The sequence below is a fragment of the Kogia breviceps genome, chromosome 16 (genome assembly GCF_026419965.1).
Source record: "Kogia breviceps isolate mKogBre1 chromosome 16, mKogBre1 haplotype 1, whole genome shotgun sequence".
Classification (NCBI taxonomy): Eukaryota; Metazoa; Chordata; class Mammalia; order Artiodactyla; family Physeteridae; genus Kogia; species Kogia breviceps.
This window is the reverse complement of record NC_081325.1, coordinates 4,659,168-4,683,334: the sequence shown is the minus strand read 5'-3', so window position 1 is coordinate 4,683,334 and position 24,167 is coordinate 4,659,168. Positions and strand designations below refer to the sequence as shown.

General features: G+C 50.2%; 1 protein-coding gene across 4 annotated transcripts in view; it reads left to right on the top strand.

Moving 5' to 3' along the window:
• Positions 1 to 24,167, top strand: part of AMER2 (APC membrane recruitment protein 2) — a 55,096-nt gene that overhangs the window by 21,078 nt on the left and 9,851 nt on the right. For 2 of the 4 annotated variants that reach the window (XR_010837165.1, XR_010837162.1), the window contains exons 2-3: positions 15,785 to 15,872; positions 19,931 to 20,770. The exons of 1 other annotated variant lie outside the window; for it this stretch is intronic. The gene's annotated coding sequence lies outside the window, so the exon portion shown is untranslated. Of the gene's footprint in view, positions 1 to 15,784; positions 15,873 to 19,930; positions 20,771 to 24,167 lie in introns of those variants that run through there. One more of the 4 variants, XR_010837163.1, reaches the window with a different exon arrangement.

Here is a 24,167-nt window from a genome sequence, read left to right as displayed (position 1 = left end):
TTTTTGTTTGGAAGCCTTCTCCCCGGGCAGAGCGGTTCCAGTGCGGGGGTTAGGGTTCCCGAAGTTTTACCCTCCCAGCCCTCGTGGAAACTCTATCCTCTTAAGATAGTCCTTTCTGATTAAACTAGCTGGAGTAGAGTCTGCAGTGTGCCGCTAACAACCTCGACCAATATACTGTGCAAAGCACACGTTTCTAGGGAAACAAACCACAGGCTTTGTCAGATTTTCAATAGGCTTGTAATCCCCAAAAGGCTATGCCCCGTTGGCTTGAGGGCTGGAGGGTTGGGGAAGGAGCCCTGGGAAGGAGCAGTGAGATCTCTGGGGGCAGAGGGTGCTGGAGGGGCCGTTCTGAGGAGGATAAATCAGCAGAATCGACTGTTCTAGAGGAGAGAGATATTGGAATTAGGTCACTGCACTTGGCCGTCTTCTCAGGAAAGTGGAAGCTGAATCCTAATTGCAGCATTCTGAGGAGTGAATGAGCATGAGAAAGTGCAGGGGGGTACAGAATGTTTTTGAAGCAAACACGCGAAGTAAAGAAAAGGAAAAAGGATGATTGATTTTCAGAAAGAAGGGAAATTGTTTTCCTTTCTTGCCTTCCCCCTCCTTCCCTCCCTCCTTCCCCCCCACTTCCTCCCCTCCTCGTGCCTGATGGCTTCTCTTCTCTGTGGTGAGCAGGAGGGCGATGGGGGGTGGGGGGGGGCCTGGCAAGGAACGGCGGAAGCTGCTTTGGGGAGTGGAGAGGATTCGGGATCAGCCAGGCTTGTCCAACAACAGTGACAGAAAACCCTGCTCAGCCTGACCTGAACAGAAAGGAAAGCTCCTGGTCATGTCATGGAACATCCAGGGCAGGGCTGCACCCAGGAGTTCAGACAAGGCCATCAGAACTGGCTTCTTTCCCTCCCTCCTTTATGTTGGCTCCAGTTCTCAGTGCCACTCACCGGTCCCTGGCAACTTGATCCTTTCCTTGGGATCAAGTACAGTGAAAAAGGAGAGGTTTCCTCCTCCTGGCGATCGTTCCTCAGTCCTGCATTGGCCTGGACTAGACCACTTTGGAGCTTAAGCTCAGCCTTGAGCACGTCACCGAGGCCAGGGATTTGAATGGCTCTGATTGGCTGGCCCCCAGACCACGTGACTGCCTCTGATCCAATCACATCACTGGGAGATTTCAGAGGGAGGAAAAGCCAGGTCTGGGTCCCACGTTCTAGCCCTAAAGACCACTGGGACCCATGGTCAAACCAACTCACCAAAGAGGGAGGAAGATGGAGAGGTTGACGGAGGGGAGGGAGACAATCGATGTGAACTACAGGCGTTGCTTTAGTACAAACAGGGCTCATATGTTCTTAGTAAAGGGAATGGGAAGCCTCCTGCTGCCAGGACCAGAGTGTGGGAGGAGCTTCAGATGACCTACAGTCAGAAACAGCCCATGGGGACCCAGCACAAGAGACTGAAATATGAATTAAAGGATTGTGCGGCTGGCCCTCAGGTTAGAGAGCACAAATACACAGTTGAGTCCATAGGCACAGTTATGAGAGTTTTTTTAGCAGCACTTGGAGTTTGAGGGGAGAAAGCCAAAATGTTGGTAGAAATAGACCCACTGCAGACACTTCTAGCCAGGATGTAAAGTGTTCTGTGTCATCGACAGTGCACTGACTCATGGGAAATTCCCAACCTGCCCTTGGAGGCCCTCGTTTGGGGCACACACAGACCAAAGACAAGAGCGGATGTGGCCCGTGGCTTCCTCATTGACGCTTGGGAAAAGTGTAACAACATGCTTTGGAATGGTGCCCCAAACAAGGAGGAACAAGGAATGATGAGATGTGTCCTTCTTAGATTTGATGTGCTCGTGTTAATCACATGTAACTAAGCCGGTACTTAAAATAGCTGGGCCACCAGTGAATTGGTATGTAATTCACACAAACTCTGCTTTCAGTTTTAATTTTACGTTGCTCCCCTTAGGGTATTTTTAATAGCAGCAATAATGTTTCTGGATTCCTCATCCCCTCCCTACCCTCAGTCTCAATTTTTCTCATTCACTCTCTACAATAACTAAGTCTTCTCTCTCAAAGATCTACAGCTGAGTCAAGAAACATTGACCCTGGTGGTGAAATAGGACAGTGAGGGGTCCAATAATCCCCGTGGAGTAACTTTGAGACTATGATGTCAGAGTACAGGGATGGAATTAAGTATGTGTCAGAGGAAGAGCGAGAGAATAATGTTTTATCTGTTGATACTGTAAGCAAATATGTATATGTTTCCGAACTAATACGGTAGGCTGCACCCTATCTCTTAGGGGCATTTTGCGGCAACTTTCAAGCAAATCTCTTTGCCTCCAGACCTCTTCCTTCGTATCAACTCTGTGGCTGGTAGAATAATCTTTCTAGAGCATGGCTCTGCCAAGGCTTCCCTCTGCTCAGATACTTTTTTTTTTTTTTTTGCGGTACGCGGGCCTCTCACTGTTGTGACCTCTCCCGTTGCGGAGCACAGGCTCCGGACGCGCAGGCTCAGCGGCCATGGCTCACCGGCCCAGCCTGACCCTGACACGGGCACGAACCCGTGTCCCCTGCATCGGCAGGCGGACTCTCAACCACTGCGCCACCAGGGAAGCCCTGCTCAGATACTTTTAATGCCTACAGGATAAAGTTCAGAATCCTAGGCATGATAGTCTAGATCCTTCAAACTGTGTCCTCAAACTGCCCTTTCATTGTTTTAATTTTTTATGTTTAAATATTCAAGATTTCAATATACAGAAAAGTTCAGAGAAGAATATAACAGACATCCAAGCGCTCACAACCAAGATTAGACTGTTAATTAGTTTGCCTTGTTTATTTCATATCTTTTTTTAAAAAACATCTTTATTGGCGTATAACTGTTTTACAATAGTGTGTTAGTTTCTGCTTTACAACAAAGTGAATCAGCTATACGTATACATATGTTCCCATATCTCTTCCCTCTTGCGTCACCCTCACTCCCACCTTCCCTATCCCCCCCCAGGTGGTCACAAAGCACCGAGCTGATCTCCCTGTGCTATGCGGCAGCTTCCCACTAGCTATCTAATTTACATCTGGTAGTGTGTATATGTCCCTGCCACTCTCTCACATCGTCACAGCTTACCCTTCCCGCTCCCCATATCCTCAAGTCCATGCTCTAGTAGGTCTGTGTTTTATTCCCATCCTCCCACTAATCTCTTCATGACATTTTTTTTTTTTAGATTCCATGTATATGTGTTAGCATACGGTATTTGTTTTTCTCCCTCTGACTTACTTCACTCTGTGTGACAGACTCCAGGTCTATCCACCTCATTACAAATAACTCAGTTTCATTTCTTTTTATGGCTGAGTAATATTCCATTGTATATATGTGCCACATCTTCTTGATCCATTCATCTGTCGATGGACACTTAGGTTGCTTCCATGTCCTGGCTATCGTAAATAGAGCTATTTCATATCTTTGTTTGAAGAGAGCCTTACAGGTCCAACAGAAGTTCTCTGATGCCCTGCACGCCCAGGTGGCATTCAGTGTCACTGCCACAGCATCCCTCTCTGCTCCCTTGAGGGAATCACTGTCCTGAAGTTGTTCTGTATCCTTCCCACCCAAGTTTATGTGTTTTTGTTAATTATATGTGTCTATAGACACTATCTAGTATTATTCAAGGAGACAAATTTTTAGATCAATTAAATCATCCTATATGTATCATATTCCAACTTGCTTTTTAGGAGTCAATATTTTTTAGATTTATCCGTGTTAATAATGTAGATCTAATTCATTTATTTCAACTGCTGTATTATATTCCCATGTATGGATATATGAAAATTTATTTATGCATTCTTCTAATGATGAACATTTATTTTGTTTTTGTGCAGCAACGCTCATGCATATTTCTGGGTTTCTCTAGGGCACTGGTTTTTCAAAATTGTGTTCTATTAACTTATTTTGAAAACAGTACAGATAAGTGCAGAAAGTAATGAAACAGAAAACACAAATATTACGATTATTTACCAAGTCCCTCAAGAAATTGCCATCACGAGGCACACCAGAGAACGTTCTTTCAGTTTTCACAATCAAGAAACACTCTACATCTGAACAAATTATTTTTTTTTTTCTGTGACCCTTATAGTAATTGGAGCGTGCTTTTTGCTTTGGCTGCTAAGAAGCTTGGCACCAGACTTGTAGCCCAGACTGGGAACTCCATAGCACTGCATGGCAGGGATTCTGTGTTCTAATCTTCTCCCTGGTCTTTTTCCTCCACTTTATCACCTCAAGTACTGTGTGTGTATTGTATATGTGTGTGCTTCCCAGAAGCATTTGTGGGGTGCAGCGTGAATGCATCAGTGAATAAATAAACAGATTATTTCAGCCAGACTGCAAGACTAGACAGGGTAGAATGAGCAGATCACATTAACTGTACCCGTTACAGAATACTGCCTACAAGCTTATTTTTGTCAAGGCAAAATTCCTCTTTCAAAATTAATATAGTTTATAATTTATTAACTCTGGTGTTTTCTACTGGGGAACTAAGCTCAACCCTATCCTATGTAACCGGCTCAGAGATGAAAGGTTGGAGTGTCATGTCTCCTTGCTTTATCAGGTGTTAGTAAAAAAAATCAAAAGGACAGTTCATGAGCTTGCTAATATCCAGAGGTCAGAGGCAGGAACGACAAAAGCTGTTATAACTAACCCACACAATTAGTCAGTGGATCCTTCCCTTTGAAGAGAAAGAATAATAAAAAGTTCAGGCTTGTGAATAACAAAATCTGCCTGCAGAAGAGTCTATGTAAATCATATGCAAATTAACACACTTTGCTGAAAGTGACTGAAAGCAGGTATCATGTCTCACACATTCAGCTAACGAGAAACGTGGGGTGTAACTAGTTCTTTAATAGTATTGGGGCATCTAGGCCATTCTTTGGCCTCAAATGAATAGGACTTTTCAGTGTCTTGCCCTGATTAAACGTTTGTGTTTTACGTTGGAATCTTTTTCCACCTCAACTTAATAACAACTTCTGATGTTCAGCCACTTCCTTTCATTATCAAGGTCCTATATTTTCCTTTTCTGATTATGGAAGCTGTCTGTCCATAACGTGGAAGGGATTTTAAGTGCTTACTTTCCCCCCTCTGAGCTACTGTTCTGCTTCGGTTCTGTTTTACACACAGATTAGTTGGGCAGTTTTGAATGACTTGGCAGGGCAAAGCAGTTTCTGGGGGAAAAAAAATTGTTTTAAAGGAAAAACCGGTCAAACCAGAAAGTTTTTTCCCAACGGACCTGACTGGTCATGGCAGCCACTGTCATTTTCTGGTTTAATGAACAACGAAGTAAAAATGAAATGCATATAAAAACCCTACTTAAGTTATTTTCATCTGGATGGACTTTCTCATCCCTCCCCCAGTGGTGGTGTCTCTTAGCGGGCAGGGTGTGCGGACAAATTGACCCATCGGGTGAATGGGGAGAGTTGAAAGGTCATTGAATCTCCGAGTCTGGTTATCTTGTTTAAATTACCAGCTGAGGGCTTCCCTGGCGGCGCAGTGGTTTGGAGTCCGCCTGCCGATGCATGGGACGCGGGTTCGTGCCCCGGTCCGGGAGGATCCAACGTGCCGCAGAGCGGCTGGGCCCGTGAGCCGTGGCCGCTGAGTCTGCGCGTCCGGAGCCTGCGCTCCGCAACGCGAGAGGCCGCAACAGTGAGAGACCCGCGTACCGCAAAAAAAAAAAAAAAAAAAAAAAAAAAAAATTACCAGCTGAATCTTGTGCCACACTCTAGAATAATTCATTTCTTCTTCTTCTTCATCTGTTGCCCGAACAACCCAACAGGAAGATTTAAAATGCAAGAAAAATCAACTGCGATCTTATTCTCCCGTTAACAATTCTCGGTTTTCTTTTCAGAGACTTTGTCCACGAGTGCACTTTGTACATAGCTGTCTCCAACAGTCTTCCCATCCCCCCTGAAAGAGAAATGCCATTTGATCTGAGAGCACATACCTTCTGGATACAAGGTCTGTTGCAGAGTCTTTGACCTCAGCTCACGGGGTTTGGGGCTGGATGGTTCTTTGTGGCAGGGCCTGTCCTGTCCGTTGTCTGATGTTTAGCGGCGTCCTCGCCCTCACCCACCAGGTGCCGGTAGCACCCCAGGCCCCCCGGTTGTGACAGCCCCAAATGTCTCCAGAAGCGGCCCAATGTCCCCTGGAGGTGGGGGACTTGGCAAAATTATACGAGGGAAAGCAAGGGCGGTGAGAGTGACGCGCTGCGGTCCGGGGCCGCGGTGGCAGCCCCTGAGGACGGCACGCAGGCCTGCGTGGCTGATCCTGGCGGGAAAGCCCACCAGGTGGATATGAGAACCCCAAACCCAGCTCCGGCCAAATCAGGAACAAATAGTCACTCTCTGTTGGAAATGTGCGTCGTACCAGGTGCTGGATCTTAACCATAGGTGTCTGAGAGGTAATAGCATCTGTGGTTTACAGATGGGGAAACTGGGGCTCGGAGAGGTTAAGGAACCTTGGGGGACCCAAGATTCAGACGCCGAGCAGGAGGACGCAAAGCACGTGGTCTGCTTCCCACCACTGGACAGATCCGGACCTGCAGGCAGGCGGGAGCAGCTGCGGCTGGAGGTCAGCTGCCCCCACGGGAGGGAAGGAGGGAGGCCGGGGCGGGGCGGGGGGCGGGCACCTTGTGTCCTGCCAGGAAGCCACGCCTGTGGCTGGATTACTCAAAGGCGCTCCGCGGCCTCTTGCTCTGGTTCGCTTTCTGTCGTGGCCGACGGAGTCGATCTGGGCGTCTCCAGTGTTCTCGTTAAGCTGCACCTGCCCCGGGGCAGGGCGGCACAGAAACGCAGTTGTCCCCTCAAAGCCCAGGGGCGCACAGGAGGTGGGCAGGACAGGTAGGGCCGTGCAGTCGCGGGCCTGGACGGGCGGCCCTGAGCCCCCCCTTGCTGTGCGGTCTCAGCAGCCCCAGAGAAGCTGTCAGAGAAGCGGGTCGCTTCTCACGTCGGGGTTGCCTGTGTCTTTCTTCCCTGAGGGCCGGAGAGCCCCAGAGAGATGTCTGGGCCAAAGCCGTGGGGTTTCAGGTCCACACCAGCTGCCAGCCAGACAGGGAGCTGCTGAGCCCCGCCCGGCCCTGTGTTTTGCCGGGCGGGGCCGGAGGGCTCAGGGCATCGCCAGGATCTTGCGAATGTGCTTTGTGGGGAGAGCAGCGGGAGGTCTGAGGCTGATTCCCGTCGAGGGAAACTTCTGAGGTGTTAAACGGGCGTGCACTGGGTGCCGAGTCCTCTTTACTGAACCCTCATAAAATCGTGAATAAAGTCCACGTGTCACGTGATCGCGCCGTACGCAGTTGGGTCGGCGATGGGCGGTGGGTCCGACGCCGCTCCGTGGGGCGCGGGGCACACGTGCAGAGGCGGCCAGGCGGGGCCGGTCCATCCAGGTGTTACGATGACCACGGGGGAACAGTCAGGACAGAACCCCCAGGGTGTCCGTGCCCTCCACACTCTACGCTCACTGGCACCACCTTGTCACAGCCTGGCGTGGTCGGTGATAACTGTTGCCGTTTTACGGTGACAGGAACCGAAGGCTAGGGAACCTAGGCAACTTTCCTAGAACGATGCAGGTGGTAAGTAGCAGGGACTCGAATCCACCTGTGACGGGCCGCCAGCCAGGCTCCTACCTGCTCCGTGGTGCTGTCTGCTGCGAAGGAAGCCAGGGCCGAGGAGTTTGTCAGTCCTCAGGTGTCTTCGTGGGCAGAGGTGTGCTGATGTTCTTTTGAGGCAGAGAAATGAGGGCCCTTGCAGGGGGTCTGCACCAGCCAAGCCCTGTCAACCCAGCTTCACGGGAGACAGGGCAGGCCCCCCGGAGAGACGAACACCCACACCGTCCTGTTCTGTATCGCTCCCCGGCCTCTCCGCCCTAGAGGCCAGACAGACACATGACTGTACGTACGCAGGCCTGGTTAACCTCAGAATGTACGTAACTCCCTAAAAGAGCGGAAAGCAGACTTTAATGATTGCTGCTGTATCGGCCCCTTCGGGTGAAGTCTCTTTGGAAGTTAACATGTTAGCAAGCCCAGCAGTTCAGCCAGTCTGCAGCCTCTTGGCCAGCCTTGCGGACCGTGTGATGGTGTGCAAAGGGCGTCACCAGCAGTTGGCTTTGTTCCCTGAGAGCTCCTAGCTGCATATCATCAAATACCGACCATGGGCACCAAGGAACAGCTAAAAAGGATGCTGTAATGCTTGAAGAGACCAGGAGTCAGATGTGTCATGTTTAGTTACCGTTTGGAGCTTCAAAGAAGTACATCAAGGTGAAGCAAAGGAGAAGCACGGGCCCTTTGCAAGCGGGGTTTGGGGACCCAAGTGCGGAGGTGAAGCAGAAGTGACCCACAGGGCCAAGCCAGGACCCAGTGGACCAGAATCAAATCCGAGACGCCAACAGCAAGAATCATATGAGCCCTCGCGGCCGCTGGGGAGGCTAGGGATGCCCTGAGCTGTGAAGCACCGTTTCCGCCTTGAGGGAGAGAGAGCTCCGGTCCTCCCCAAAAGGAAACACAAAGAAGACCCATCAACAACATTTTGAATTCGGGGGTGGAAGGAGGGAACCTTCACATTCATTTGTGTGTGTGTGTGCAGATATTAGGAAACTATATGTGGTTATACCTTCGGTGTGCTGGCACTTTTCTAGGTGCTTGGGATAAACGGACAACATAAACAAAAAAGCCTTGCTCACATGGAGATCACATTGAAACCACACACCTCAGATTGGGACTTGAACCCACGGTCTATTTTTTTTTTTTTGTGGTACGCGGGCCTCTCACTGCTGTGGCCTCTCCCGTTGCGGAGCACAGGCTCCGGACGCGCAGGCTCAGCGGCCACGGCTCACGGGCCCAGCCGCTCCGCGGCACGTGGGATCTTCCCGGACCGGGGCACGAACCCGCGTCCCCTGCATCGGCAGGCGGACTCTCAACCACTGCGCCACCGGGGAAGCCCCCCACGGTCTTTTAATTGAGATCACATATCTGGTCTCAAGACTTAATTGAAGCTTAGGTTCTTGATGTCTCATTGCAGAAAGAATTCAGTGAGAGACAAAGTGATAGGTAAGAAGTGGATTTATTTAGAGAGAAACACACCCCACAGACAGAGCATGGGCCATCTCAGAAGGCAAGAGGCCCTGAAATATGGCGTGGTTAGTTTTTATGGTCGGGGTAATTTCATAGGCTAATGAGGGGGAGGAGTATTCCAACTATTTGGGGAAGGGGCGGAGATTTCCAAGAATTGGGCCACCACCCACTTTTTGGTCTCTGATGGTCAGCCTTGGAACTGTCATGGCACCTATGGTTGTGTCATTTAGCTGATACGTTACAGTGAGCATATAATGAGGCTCAAGGTCTACTGGAAGTCAGATCTTTCACCATCTTGGACCTAGTCGGTTCAAACCAGTTTTTGTCATGTCCTGTGGCTATGTCCTTCTTTTCAAGGTTGTGCCCTGCCCCCTTCTCTCCTGTTTCAACATTATATGTATGTCTATCTACTTTTCTTTGTGTGTATGTACAGAATGTATCTGTGTCTGTATTTATCAAATCACATCCACTTGAGACCATCATAGCAGCTGATAAAGTATTGATAAACTGCTATTCTTTCTTCAGAGAATAGATGATAAACATGAAATAAGGAGCATTTTCACTGACTTTGCAGATTATATTGCAAAATGCAAAAGCACTTTGTTCCTATAGTTAGATTATTATCTTATTGCTACTACAAATTGATTTAACGACCTTTTAATGAAGAAATGATGCTGCAGGAAGTAAACTTCTGTCCATTGAACGCTTGAGCGATTGTGACAGGAATTAGAGTTTTGCGCGATCCAGGTTCTACCGCCGGCATTTCAGCACAACAGGGTAGGACTTTGGGAGGTGCTGGGTTTGGACTAGGGTTTATGACATTTCAGCACAACAGGGTAGGGCTTTGGGAGGTGCTGGGTTTGGACTAGGGTTTATGAAAGCCTGTTCTTTAGACAATAAAATATGTACAGTAAATGACTCATCCACTCAAAGCTTTCTTGTGGCAGTTCGTCTGACTTCCTATTTCCAGACTTGGAAAATAACCCACTGCAGTTGAAAATGCAACCGTTGTCATTTAACAACCACACTTCCTTTCCTTGAACTTCTTTATCCTTATTTTGTTACCGAGACGTAACGGCATTTGACTGTAATACACTGCGTTTTCCAAAGCCCTTTGCAAAACCTGTGGGCAACTCTTATTCATGCTAGTGGGCAGGCACGATGGAAGCAGCCACTTTGGGAGACAGCTGGCAGTTTCTTACAGAACTAAGAATCCTCTTTTGCCATATGATCCAGCAATCGTGCTCCTCGGTATTTACCCGAAGGAGTTGAAAACGTCTGTCCACCCAAAAAATTGTATGCAGATTGTTTTTTCATTCTTTTTTCTTCTTTAAATTTTTAAGTTTTTTTGAGGTATAGTTCATTTCCAATGTTGTGTTGGTTTCAAGTGTGCAGCAAAGTGATTCAGTTATACATATATATGTATGTATAAATTCTTAGGTATATCTATTCTTTTTCAGATTCCTTTCCATTGTAGGTTATTACAAGATACTGAGTAGAGTTCCCTGTGCTCTACAGTAGGTCCTTGTTGTTTACCTATTTTATATATAGTAGTGTGTCTCTGCTAATCCCAAACTCCTAATTTATATCTCCCCCGCCTCCCGCCTGTGCCTTTTGGTAACCATCAGTTTGTTTTCTATGTCTGTGAGTCTATTTCTGTTTTTTTTTTTTTTTTTTTTTGCGGTATGCGGGCCTCTCACTGCTGTGGCCTCTCCCATTGCGGAACACAGGCTCCGGACGCGCAGGCCCAGCGGCCATGGCTCACGGGCTTAGTCGCTCCGCGGCATGTGGGATCCTCCCGGACCAGGGCACGAACCCGTGTCCCCTGCATCGGCAGGCGGACTCTCAACCACTGCGCCACCAGGGAAGCCCGTCTGTTTTGTAAATAAGTTCATTTGCATCATTTTTTTAGATTCCACAAACAAGAGATATCATATGATATTTGTCTTTCTCTGACTTACTTCACTTAATATGATAATCTCTACCTCCATCCATGTGGATGTTTATACCAGCTTTGTTCACAACTTGCCAAAACTTGGAAGCCACCTAGACGTCCTTCAGTAGGTGATGGATAAGTTAAACGGTGCTCCATCCAGACAGCGGAATATTATTCAGCACTAAAAAAAAAAAAGAGCTATCAGGCCAGGAGAAGACACGGAGGAAGCTTAAGTGCATATTGCTAAGTGACAGAAGCCAATGTGAAAAAGCTGCCTACTGTGTGATTCCAATGCTGTGACGTTCTGGAAAAGGCTATGGAGACAGTATGAAGGCCGGTGGTTGGCAGGACTTAGTGGGGAGGGAGGGATGAACTGGAGGAGGACAGAGATCTTCGGGCATCGAAAGTGCTCTGCGTGATACTGTCATGGCGGACGCATGTCATTATGCATCCGCCCAGAGCCGTAGGATGTACGACACCCGGGGTGAACCGTGCGGTAAACTATGGACTCTGGGTGACGAAGGTGCCTCCACGCAGGGTCATCAGTTGTCACCAGTGCACCATCTGCTGATGCTGGGGGAGTTCACTGGACGGGGCACAGGCGCTGTATTAGCACTCTCTGTACTTCTGCTCAATTTTTCTGTGACCTTAAAACGGGTCTAAAAAATAAAGTTTACTCGTTTAAAAAAAGAACTTAACAAAAACTGACTGTGGGTTTAGAGAAGTTGAGCATTCAAAGGTGACCAATCAGACAGGCGTTTTTCTCACTTTGCCCGTGTGACCGATGACAAATTTGTATAGAGATGTTTGTGGGTAGGGCCTTCTGATGCCCCCCCACCCCCCGAACGCGAGCGTCTTTTTTGCTTTCTGCAAGATTGTCTGGTGCAGCCATGGTGCATCCCCCCCAGCCCTTTCGACGCCCTGAAAGCAGCATTGTGTAAGTGCAGCCTCCGTGCCCGTTGGCAATGTTCACTGATTGTTGACAGCGCTCTAATTTTTACACTCTCTTTAAAGGATCTTTGTGTGTGCTGATTGCAGAGGTAATATTTCTGGTATCAGTAACCATGGTAATGAATCATCTGTCAGAATGGGTGCCAGCCGCACCAGTGTCTGGATAGCAGCCTCCCCTGCGTCTGCTAACGAGCCACTTCTCATTTGCTGGAGGGAGGACATTCCCACTTTTTCACGTTTGCTTGGGTTTGGTTAAGGGCTCTTCCTTGAGAACAACATTAGATAAAACAGATCCCATTTGCTAGAACCTGGATCTTAAGAGGAAAACATCCCTAGTTTCAGAAAGTAGAGCAAGCCTTTTGTAGAACGGAAAGCCCTTGAAGGTTGCGTGGGGAGGCCGACCCACCCGCACTCCCCCCCCCGGGCCTTGTCTCCAGCCCCCAGCATCGCATGGAGTCTGTTCCAGGCGTGCAGAGAGCTTTCCATCAACAGTCTCCTCTGGCCACTGGAGAAAGGAGTGTAAATATTTCAAAGATTGCTGTTATGAATAATTGAAGAGAAATACAGAAAAAAGCTCCTAAACTCTCTTTGAAGTATGTAATGAGAGCTTTGAAATATGGTAGCATTTTGCCTTATCAGATTGAACTCTTTTCTGTGGGAAGATTGAAGTGGAAATGCAAGCCATTGTTTTCCTCGATGCCACTGACTAATGAAGGGACCGGGAGAGCCGGAGAGCTTCCTGACCTTGGCAGAGATCAGAGGCTGCAGGAACGGACGCCCTTTGCATCCATGAACAGACAGGAGACCCTTACCAGCTTTTTCGATACTTGAATCCCTAACCCACAGCTGCTTCAGCCCAGTGGCTTTTTTGCACAGAGCTGAGGAAAACTGATATCCAGAATACCCGCCGAGTATCCTTTTCTCCTAGTCATTTAGACACGGACACTGGCTCATATGGTCCTGGTGTGGACGCTGATTTTTATGCTGAGCGCTCACCGGCAGAGCAGCGTGTGAGACGCAGCACGTGTGCCTATAGGGCTAACCTGGGGCGCTTTCCATGCCGTTCTGTGTGCGTTACACATGCCCACCCACTTGTTTTCTCCTTCTGATCGCTCTTTGATGGGGACATCATTATTTCCATTTTACAGGTGAGAATGCAGGTACGCAGGTTAAGTAACTGGTCCAAGGTCCCCTGGGTGGTAAATGGCAGCACCAGGGTTTACATGCAGGAAAGTCTGAGTGCAGAGCTCTTGATATTTTCTGTCTCTCTGTCTCTCTCTATCTCTCTGTGTCTCAACACTCTACTGTGTAAGGATAGGCCCCCAGGCAGGCTCGATTTCAAACCTCAGTGCTGCCACTTGCCGTTTGTCCCGTATAAATTCCTTTATCTTACTGCCTCTAGGCTCCCTTCCCCATGAAATGGAAATCCCAGGCCGGGCTTCACAGGGTCCTTGGGAGCATCAGATGGGATTAGACAGGGACTTCCCTGGTGGTCCAGTGGTTAAGGCTCCACCCTCCCAATACAGGGAGCCCGGGTTTTGGTCGGGGAACTAGATCGCTCACGCATGCCGCCCCTAAGAAGCCCACGTGCTGCAACTAAGACCCAGCGCAGCCAAGGTAAATAATAAATAAATAAATTTTTTTTTTAAAAAAGAGGCGGGATTAGGCACACAAGCCTTTTAGAAGATCTAACGTGCTGTGCAGCTGGGTGATCTTCACCTGTAGGTGAAGATGGTGGCTACGATGATGATCGCTGGAAAGGAGAATCATAAAAAATTCATTCCTTAAGGATGTTAAAATAAGTGATCAGGATTCAGGTTTTCAGAATTGGCTAATTAAGGACTCACTTATTTCAACACATTGTTCCTATTGAATTAGTTCGTGAGTTCAAAATGCGTCGTTCCAGGACAGGTCTGAGTGAGACACATTAAAAGTAGGGTCTTGGGACTTCCCTGGAGGTCCCGCGGTTAGGCTTCTTTGCTTCCACCGCCGGGGGCGCGGGTTCGATCCCAGGTCGGGGAACTGAGATCCCGTGCGGCTCGGCCAAAAAAAAAAAAAAAAAAAAAAAAAAGTCGGGTCTTGCCCTTGTCATGGTTATTGTTGGAAAATGTCCATGCTTTTCAGAGGGATTAACGTAACACATCACTTAAGAAAACAAGCCATAGGTCCTTTTCTATATGCTTTGTGTAGGGCCGAGAAACAACTGGCCAGCAAAGTGAGGCCCTTGATGGGAGCCGGTGGAACCAGAACAGTGCTACTCAGTGGTTAGCGCTTCGGCTGATGCAGGGAGGGGTTACAGCTCGGCTGCAGCTCGGGGACTTGGGAAAGGACCACGCGAAGTGGCATACATGGAACCGAGCACAAGGTTTAAGGCTCAGTTAGCAGGATGTGTTTGGGAGGGGACGGAGGAGTTAAGAGGGGGTGAGGGAAGGGCAAAGAGAGACAGAAATGAGCGAATTTCGGGTTTCAGGCTCAGTAAAGATCTCATGTTCCACAGCAGCGGGCTCATTTTTCTTCCTTCCAGAAATGGTAACCCGACTCTGATTTTCCCTTTGGATGTATTCCCAGTAGAAGAAAGAGCTGCAAGAATATTTAATATCCTTACACATTTCTCTTAAGTGAACTAAAATCATCACTTGCTTTATTGTTTTTTTATTTTATTATTTTAGTGAAGCATAGTGTATGTACAATATTATATGGTACAGGTGTACAATACAGTGATTCACAGTTTTTAAACGTTATATTCCTTTCATAGTTACTATAAAATATTGGCTATATTCCCTGTGTTGTACAATATATCCTTGTAGCTTATTTATTTTATACCTAATAGTTTGTGCCTCTTAAGCCCCCACCCCTATATTGCCCTTTCTCTCCCTCTCCTCACTGATAACCACTAGTGTTTTCTCCATATGTGTGTCTGCTTATTTTTTGTTGTATTTACTAGTTTGCTGTAGTTTTTAGATTCCACATATAAGTGATATCATACAATATATGTCTTTCTCTGTCTGACTTATTTCACTTAGTCCATCCATGTAGCTGCAAATGGCCATATACACACACACACACACACACACACACACACACACACACACACACAGACCACATCTTTATCCATTCATCTATTTATGGGCCCTTCGATTGCTTCCACATCTTGGGAATCGTAAATAATGCTGCTGTGAACAGTGGGGGTGCATCTATCTTTTTGGATTAGCATTTTCATTTTTTCCAGATATATACCCAGGAATGGTATTGCTGGATCATATGGTAGTTCTATTTTTAGTTTTTTGAGGAAACTCCATACTGTTTTCCACGGTGGCTGCACTAATTTACCTTGCCACCAGCAGTGTAGGAGGATTCCCTTTTCTAATAATCCCTTATTTAAATGGAGATTTGTTTTTTTTTTTTAATTTTTTTTTTTTTTTTTTTTTGGTGGTACACGGGCCTCTCACTGTTGTGGCCTCTCCCATTGCGGAGCACAGGCTCCGGACGCACAGGCTCAGCGGCCATGGCTCACGGGCCCAGCCGCTCTACAGCATGTGGGATCTTCCCGGACCGGGGCACGAACCCGCGTCCCCTGCATCGGCAGGCGGATTCTCAACCACTGCGCCACCAGGGAAGCCCGGAGATTTGTTTTTTGAACTTAGCTACTAGTGGCCAATAGTGTTAAATCTCTTATTATCATAGCTGTATTCCAGAATCCAATTGACAGGTGGAAAACGTGGAGACTTTGGTCTTTCTAGCAGTGAATCACAGTGGAACCAGCTTTACTGGTGGTTTTTTTTTTTTTTTTTTTTACTCTCTTTCAGAGATCACGACTATATTCCCTTGAAAAGTCAATTTTAGCATCGAGTGCCTGAGTCATGAGTGCTCACAATGTGGAAAAGCAGAGAACAGGTAAGAAGGTCTTTTCTGACACTAGCGAGGGTGTGGAAACAGAACAGCCCTCCTGGCGGTGGAGCATTTTTGAGCCCACTCACCGCACTCCCAAACCTTTGCATGTCTCAGAAGGGATCCATTGGTAGAGACACAAAAGGACAGATGGTGCGCGAAGGAGAGAGACCGATGCCGCAGAACATGCATTTGCTTATTAAGAAATCAGCTGCTTGAGAGACCATGGCAAGGTTCCACGGAAGACGCATGGGGTGTGGTTCAAAGAGGAGAGGGATTTCCCAGCTGCTTTGCTCTGAAGTCAGGATCTGTCTTTGGATCCCCATGATTGACAGTCATTTTCTGAAAGCCTCCTCTGTGAGTCTGGGATTCTCGCGTGGATATTCCTCTGCCCTCACTTCCAGGCCTCTCCTCCGGGGCCCTGCTTCTCCCATGGATGTGCCCAGAGCAGGAAGCCTTGATCTGGCTGCTCCTGTGCTCTGGGCCCCGCCCTGGGCTTGGGGGGGGGGGGGACGCGGGTGAGTAGGAGACACGGCTCTTGTGAGCCTGTAGGTCAGAGGAGACTAGGGGGTGGGGGAGATACCCTGTCGAGGTGGAGACGGCAGATGTGAGCACACGAAGTGGCCCCCCAGGCGTAGGACGTGGCGGGGGGGGGGGGGCGGGCGGGCACACGGCTGTGGAAGGCTGAGGCGGCAGATGTGAGCAGGGAGATTTTGGTGTGCAAACGTCTGGCTGTTACGACACCTCCGGTGAAGCAAGACACACGGGGGGCTGAATCGACCCCCTGGCCGGCCAGCTCTCACATCGCCATGAGACGTGTCCTGTCCGCTTCCCCCTCGGAGCGGTAGACTTAGGATGTTAATATTAACAAACAAACAAAACACTCCCAGGAGAACAAAAAGCAAACAGGAACAGCTTAAGCTCCTACGCAGCCTCAGAACACGGCGGTGAAGCCTACAGCATCGGGATGTCAGCCCCCCGGGTTTGAACCCTGGTCTGGGGCGGGCTGGCTGTGCGCCCGTGGGGGGGGGTCCCGTCACCTCAGCATCTTGGTTTTCTCATCTGCGAGATGGAGATAATGGCAATCACCACCCTACCGCTGTCGCGAGGATCCAACGCGTTGATACACGCGAAGGTCCCGGAAGTGTGTCTGGCACCGCAGAAGTGCTGTAGCTGTCGTCCGAGTTACGGAGACAGATGGTTTCAGACGGGGAGGATCCCAGAAAAAGCATGAAGAGGCGACTCAGCTCAAGATGCCCTGAGGATGACACAAGAGGCAAGAGTTATGGGAACATACGTATATGTACAACTGATTCACTTTGTTGTAAAGCAGAAACTAACACACTATCGTAAAACAGTTATACTCCAATAAAGATGTTAAAAAAAAAAAAAAAAGATGCCCTCAGTCTCCAGGCATCCTCTCCGCCAGCATCTCCTCGGCTCGCTTGCGTGCTCCCTCCCCTCCAATCCTTGTCTCCGCCCTTGGCTGTGCTTTCCTCCCGGATTTGAGCCATCAGCGCTGCAGCTGTTATGTGCATACGAGCCACCTGGAGATCCTGCTGAAACGCACATTCGAGTTTCATGGATCTGCGTGGGACCCGGGATTCCGCACGCGTGACAAGCGCCCGGGTTTTGCCAACTTCGAGAAGCTCGGAACTGAAGGACACGCCCCCTCCACATCCTCTTCCCGACAGAATTCTGTGTCCACTCTTGCCGTTGAGTTTCAAGTCCCCCCCGGCCCCAGAGGCGCAGGCCGTGGGCAGCACGCTTCCGCTCCCTTCGCACAGCTGTCCCGCGCGGCTGTGGACCGCGTAGGGTGGGCCCTGCACCCGCAGAGCATCCCAGCTCGGGGCAGCGCTCCGTCCGCCTCCCCGGCCCCCCGTGACTCAGGCCACGCGTCCTGCCGTGGGAGCGTCTCGCGTGAATAGAGTCTCAGAGCCACCCTCCGATCTCAAGCCACTGTGAGGACAGTCATTGTTTTCCCAGAATAGACACAACACAACGGAGCCTCATGCTGCAGGCTGGCTCCCCCGGGCCTCCCACCTTCCTGGCTCTGTTACACCTGCCTCGCGCGGTCTGTCCCCAGCAAACGTGTGACGAGGCTGTGAAAACATCTCCACCCCACGTGAGCGATTGGGGCACAAGCCACGCCTCAGTTTTGCCCCGAGAGGCCCAGGCCGCGGATACCCCATGAACTTACGAGAATGTCAAAATTCTCCAGGCTAAGACGCCCCCTCAAATCCAGGAATACGGGACCTAAGGCCTCTCTGTGTGTTGGTACTGACTAACCAGCATCCCGGACACAAAGTAGCAGAAAAGAGTGTTAGTAACAGAAAGAAGACTCTGTGAATGTATTTTTTAAATGGGAAAATGGCGATTACTCAAAGCACCATAACACGACATGGTCTTCCAAAGTTCCAGTGTAGGTATAGCCCCAGTGCCACTGACACTTGGTCAGGGTCAAGGTCTCTTAGGGGAGTTTTACGGTTGGTCTCCATCCCCACCCTGACCCCACACAGCTTCAGGAATTAGCTGTCACGTCGGTGGCACTCCTGACCAGTATCTTGTGTAATCGCGGACCTGTCCTTTCTGCAAACATTTGTTTCAGCCTGTTCGCCGGCTGACATGTGCCAGTGCAGACAAGAGAGTAGATTCGAGTTGGAACAAGAGGAAGGGAAAACACAGATGATGTGGGTATCGTGTGTCGGGAAGCTTGCGGAGAACAGAAATGAGGTCTGGTGTGGCTCCTGCCCCCCAGCCAGCCCTTGGGAGGCGTGCTCTACGCACCCAGCGAGGAATCTAGACCGTTCTGCTGGAGGATACAAAAGGTTTTGTGGGGGAAAATGGAGCTTTAATTACAGAACGACCCTGCAGGTGCAGGAGCACCTGTTTCCCATGTGATGTTACAGAGACTGGCTCCTTCATCCCCACTGAGGCCCCAGGAGAGACACAGGGAACGTCTGATTCTACGTTAACCCACGAGAAACCAATCTCAGTTTTCCTCAAATTATGGCCCAGAGACCATCCGCCTTGGAATCGCATGGGCGCATTTGTTTAAAAATCGGGTTCCTGATCTCAGTCGGAAGCTCTGGGGTGGGGCTCTGGAATTTGCATTTTTAATAAACTCTCCAGGTGATTTGTCAGCACATTCAAGGTTGAGAACCACTGGCTCCAGAGGTGGAGGAACTTGCCCACCACACGCGCACACACACACAGACACACACAGACACACGCATACACACACAGAGACACACATAGACACACACATACACAGACACACACAGAGACACACAGAGACACAATTGACACACACACATAGACACACACATACACAGACACACACACACGGAGACACACACAGACACACACACAGACACACACACACAGAGACACATACACACATACACAGACACACAGAGATACACACACATACACACACATACACACAGACACACACAGACACACACACAGACACACACACATACACACAGAGACACACACACACAAAGACACATACACAGAAACAGACACACACACAGATACACACATACACACAGACACATATACACACACAGACACACACACACAAACACACACAGACACATACACACACAGACACAGAGACACACACACAGACACACACACAGACACACACACAGACACATAACACACACAGACACACACACAGAGAGACACACAGACACACACACATACACACACAGACACACACAGACACAGACACACACACACATACACACACACAGACACACACACACAGACACAGACACACACAGACACAGACACACACACACAGACACACACAGACACACACACAGACACACACACACAGACACACACACACAGACACACACACACACAGACACACACACACACACAGACACACACACACACACGCGGCCAAGACCAGGACTCAGCCCTTCTGGTCTGGCAGGCTCCCCGCTAAGCCCCTCCATCACTCACTAAACCCAGGTGCCCAGCACCGTCCACTGACACTGGTGTTTCTAAGACACTTGTCAAAATTCAAGTTCTCTCTTTTTCTTTAGGGAGCAGGGTTCAGATGACGTCTTGCAGGGCATATGAGTAAAAGAAAAGTGTCTCCAAAGAGAAACCCAAAGGGAACCCTCCTAAGCTGTTGGTGGGAAAGTAAATGGGTGCAGCCACTCTGGGGAACAGTGTGGAGCTTCCTCAGAAAACTAAAAATAGAGCTACCAGATGACCCAGCAGTCCCACTGCTGGGCGTCTATCTGGACAAAAGTCTAATTCGAAAAGACACAAGCACCCCGATGTCCATCGCGGCACTCTTCACAACAGCCAAGACGGGGAACTAACCTAGACGTCCATCGACGGAGGAACGGATAAAGCAGATGTGGCCCATGTATACGATGGGGTACTACTCAGCCGTAAAAAAGTATGAAATCATGCCCTTTGCGGCAACATGGATGGACCTAGAGAGTATCGTACTCAGTGAAGTAAGTCAGAAAGAAAAAGACAAATACCGTATGATGTCACTTATATGTGGAATGTAAAATACAACGCCAATGAACCTATGAAACAAAACAGACTCACAGACCTAGAGAACAGACCCGTGGTTGCCAAGGCGGGGAATGGGGGAGAGGGAAGGACTGGGAGTTTGGCATCGGCAGATGCAAACTAGTGTATATAGAATGGATCAACAAGGTCCTACTGTAGAGCACAGGGAACTGTATTCAATATCCTGGAATGAACCATAATGGAAGAGAATACAAAAAAGGGTGTGTCTCTCTATATATACATATATGTATAACAGAGTCACTTTGCTGCACAGTAGAAACTAACACAACACTGTAAATCAACTACGCTCCAACAAAATTACAAAATAAAGAGAAACTCATTTGTTCAGAGTGGCCCCTGCCGTCTTGGTCAGTTGACGTCTTAGAACCCGCCCCTCCATATCCTTCTTTACCACCAAGGGAAAGAGGTTGGTCGGACCTAGAAGTTAAGTCCTATGTTTCATGGTGAAACTCTTGCTCTACTTGTGAAACCTGCATACTGCGTGTTGGGATGAGGGGTCTTGGTGAAGGAAGCGCCTTAGTTGGGGCCTCAGCACCCACTCTGGACCTGATGGTGACGTGGGTGATACCGCTCCCCCCCACCTCCTCTCAGGGCTGGCTCCCAGGTGGGACACGTCCTGCAGGGCCCCTGCAGGCTTCAGGTTTCCCGGGGTGGCCCTACCTGGACACGGTGGGCACAGTGCCCTCATCCCGGGGTCCGACACGAGGATACCCACTCTTCCACGGCCGTAAGCCCCATCCTCCAGTAATGGCCTTGTCTGTGATAAAGGTGACATTTTGGTGTCCCGTCAGCCTTACTCTCTCTGTTTGAACGGAATTACCTGCATTTGATTGAGCCTGTTTCTTTCTGGAGCTAAGATGAGACAGAAGCTCGCCGCCATGAGTTGTGTGAAAGGACCCTAGGTGTTCTGATGGACAGGGAAACACGGATTTGTTTAGTGGGCAAGGCTGTTCTCCCACGTGGCCTGCTGTTACCGAAGCCACAGAACCACGGCAGCCCCGAGCCCGTGGCAAACATCCCCCAACAGCCCTTGCAAAAAACAAGCCCCAGAGTTCAGGCCATGAAGACAAGCGCGGTTCCCGAGAGGAGCTGTGAGTCCCTGGTCTGGGATGGTCTCCCTCAGAGCCTCCACTCTGACTTGCCTCACATGGTCTCACCTTAAAAGTGATGTCGTCTCCCGCTCTCGCTACCGCATCAGGACTTCTGAGTACTGACTGCACTTTCACGGATGCAGGACGAGTCGAGCACGGCCGCGTAAGCACCATATTCTAAGGTCCCGAGCACAGGACGCCTGTGACCTGCTTTCCTGGCCTGGGGTTCGTCACTTCCAGCCTGAGACTCCACTGGGAGGTCAGGGACCCTAGGCCGCTCTAGGCTGTGTTGTGCAAGCTTCCTGAATAAGCTGAATGTGTTGTCTGACTCTGAAGGCTGCGTGGCCCCTCTTCCAGAGGGAAACTCCTAGGGGCTCCCGGCTGTGCAGATGTGCGGGGCATTCATTCCTTCAGACACACGTCAGAGGTGACACGTGTGCACATCTGGATGCTGAGTGGACAGGCCTGTGTCCCAGCTGGAGAGCTGGAGCCGTGCCCCGGTGATAGCAACAGGGGGGGCAGAGGGTGCCCGGCCAGCAGCGAGAGGCGGGCGACAGTTCTGAACCCCGCAGGTGTGGGAGAAGGGTTCCTGTAGACTGGGGTGCTCTGAGGGAGGGTCTAGGGGCCACGGCCCTGCAGAGGGGATGAACTGAGGCCTGGAGTGAGGACAGGATGCCATGCCGGCCGCCGGCCCTGCTGCCCTTGCTTCCCCGTCCTTTGTCCCTGCCACCTCCCACCCGACCATCACCTTCACCTTTTCAGCTCAGGGGCCGGGCAGGGGCGCCCCTGGGAGCACACGTCCCACGCCCTCTCCCGCTCCCCTTGATGCCCCCTGGGACGCCGTCTGCCACGTGATGCTGCTGGCTTGCACTGCGGGAGCTGATAACAGTGGGACGGCCGGTCCCTCCAGAGGCCTCCCCGCTTCCCGCCCTGTCCCCTAAGTGCCCCCTCAGAGTGGAGGTGACGATGCTAAGTTTGGGGGCTGTTCCCTTCATCTCCTAGGAATGCTGGGACCAGGGCCTGGAGAGCCGGGGGGGCGGGGATAAGGGATTGTCGTCAGAGGGCTGGGGTCCTAGCCAGAGCCCTGGGGCCGCCTGGGGGCCGGGGCGCGGGTCAGGGTGGGAGCGGACCAGGCCCCGCGTTGAGGTGCCGAGCGGCACCTGTGGACCAGCCGGGCCGCCGTGTCCGCACACGTGATCTGCGGCATCTTCCGCGTGACCGTGGCCACGTTTTATCAATCCCTCTTTTCCCAACGCCAGGGCTCGATAAATGACTGTCCCTGGAATGAACGAATGGGCCATTTACTGCAAGAACTTTGGGGGTTTTCTTTGTTTCCTTTGCTTTTTGAATAGTCTAAGAACTGGGCAGAGTTTCTAAGGAACTCGTCGCCCAAGTGGTGTTTCTTAGTGCAGGAGCCACGGGCCCCTGAGTTCCAGCCCAGATACACTGGGTTCCTCTCCTTTCTCTGCTTTGATTCCTGGGCAGGTGGAGGGGGTCCAGCTGCCTTGGGGTCCTCAGCAGCCTGCCTGGAGAGCGTCCAGAGGCGGAGTCAGATGTGGTCCAAAGGGCAAACCCGACTTTACCCGTTTCTGCCTTGAGGATGTGTGCTGAGTGGGTGAAGCTCTTTGGGCCTCAGTTTTGTGCTCTGTAAAATGGAATGGTAATCTCTCCTGACTCGCAGTGCGGGAGCCGGGCACCCAAAGGCAGGCAGTCCCCAGCGCCGTTCTGCCCCGTGGTGCCAGGGACGCAGCCAGCCCTTCGTGGTGTCATTTATTTGCACACCTGTCTCCCCCACATAAATAGCCCTGTCTTTGAAACCTCAGTGTCTGACACAAAGGAAGGGCTCAGTAAATGTTTGTTGAGTGAATAAGTGATCTTAAGAAGAGAGCGGGAAAGGAATAGATGAAGTACAGCAGGACCTTCAACAGGACCTGTGCTGTATTTTGTTGCGCTTTGTCAATGAGCTTTTCAAATCTTACTCAGATGTCGAATCACTGGTACCAAAATTCTGAGAATGTAGGTCGCTTTTAGAAAAGCGGAACTTAGCCCTGTGGGGTTTATTTCTCGCCTAGAGAAAGGTGTGCCTTCTGTAGGCCCTGAGGGAGAGAGCCTCTAGAGGGTGGGTGGTGTCCCCAGAGAAGTGGGTGGGGATAAGCCAGTTCTGAGGGAGTCTTGGTGTCAGGGTTTGACCCCAGAGCTGGCCCTGCGTGGGGACCGGGTGGACCGCGTGGAGGGGAAGCGAGGGGTCGTGCCCTCGGCTGTACTTGGACTAGAGGTCGTTGCCCATCGGTGCCTGAGGCGCCCTCCCCGTGGTTCTGGGGGCTGGGCCCTGTGTGAGCTACAGCAGGCGCCCTCACCTGCGCCTGGTATTCATTGCGGGACTGCTGTTCCTCTCAACGTCTCCTTTTAGAGTCTGCATGGAGAGTTTGCTGGGGAAAGAGGCCTGGATGGAAAAATGCTTCCTCCTCCGAAGCGAGGGCGCGCCACTGCGGCATCTCCCTCACCTCCGGCTAATAAACAAAAATACAGTTCTGACCGTGAGAAGTCAGGGGCCACGGGGACCCCTAGGACACTGTGACCGGCCGCAAAGGGAGCCTCTTGCCGCTTTGACAGCTCCGGAAAATACAAGGTTATCTGC